Here is a 1105-nt window from a genome sequence, read left to right on the forward strand (position 1 = left end):
CTGATGAAGGAGGCACTTGAATGTCGAACACTTTCCGGAGGCGAGGGCCTGGGCTGGGTGGCACAGCTCACGGGCTTTGGGTCCCTGAGCTGTCCCACTGGAGGCAGCTCGCTGCCTAGGGCAGGGCTTGAGCTGCTGCCAGTGTGCTGAGGGGCAGGTCTGACTTCCTTGCCCTGACGCCCGGGGTGCCCTTCTTCTCCAGCACCCACTCAGGGCTCTTCCTCGCCACCCCCGCCTCACAATCCTGCACGGGATCCTGTGCAGGAGACACAGCTGGGGGCTGAGGGCCGGAGCGGCCTGGCTGGCGCCCAGGTCAGTCCAGGCAGGGAAAACGGTGAGCTTCCCCCCAACTGAGGTGGCCTCAGATGCCCTTCTACAACAGCCGCCATGCCTGGACGCCGTTCCTGGTGACATCCACTGGGACCAAGCAGTTGTCTCTAGGAGGGCAGGAGGTGAGAGGCCCCCTCACTGGTGGGTGTCTGTACGGTAGGTGATCACTTGTTGGGAGTGCATACGTCCTTGCCTGGGGACAACCTAGGCCAGGATCAGCCCATGAGAGCCTGGCAGTGTCCTGGGAGAGAAAGCCAGAGGCCCCGTGCCCAGTGCTGCCACGTAAGGCCCAGCCTGGTGTAGACCAAGTAGGGGCTCCCAGCAACTACAAATGTCTGAGGTAGGAAAACAAGGCTGCCCAGCTCATGGCAGCCCCGACAGGGATCCCCCAGGGCTGATCTGGTCTTCTAGCCCAAGGGCTGAGGAGAAGAGGTCCCCCTCACCCCCCACCCACACAGAGCCCCATGGGAGAGAGGCCCTCTCCTGCTGGAGTTTCTAAGTGTTTGGTAAAGTAGTGGAGAGAGTGGCAGCCCTAAATCCTCATTTTCTGGAATTCTTTGATAGGCCAGCCTGAAAGCGTTGCTAACATAGTAGGTTTTGCATTATAGTGGCAGCGGGAGGGCAACTTGCAACCTTTGAAATATGTCTAAAGAACAAAACAAACTAAAACAACAATTTCAAACGAAGTTCCACCGACCCGAGAAAGGTGGAAGTTAGGCAAGAATTATACAGACTGTAACGTATGCCGTGAGGAGTCCTGACACGTTCAATTTTT

The 1105-nt window shown here is 57.8% G+C and overlaps 1 non-coding gene across 1 annotated transcript; it reads right to left on the minus strand.

Annotated features, from left to right (window-relative positions):
• Positions 1 to 659: 659 nt before the first annotated feature.
• Positions 660 to 808, minus strand: LOC112066157 (small Cajal body-specific RNA 20). The gene has a single exon (XR_002892450.1). It is a non-coding gene; the product is annotated as a small Cajal body-specific RNA 20 (non-coding RNA).
• Positions 809 to 1105: the final 297 nt, after the last annotated feature.

The sequence above is a fragment of the Physeter macrocephalus genome, chromosome 21 (genome assembly GCF_002837175.3).
Source record: "Physeter macrocephalus isolate SW-GA chromosome 21, ASM283717v5, whole genome shotgun sequence".
NCBI lineage: Eukaryota > Metazoa > Chordata > Mammalia > Artiodactyla > Physeteridae > Physeter > Physeter macrocephalus.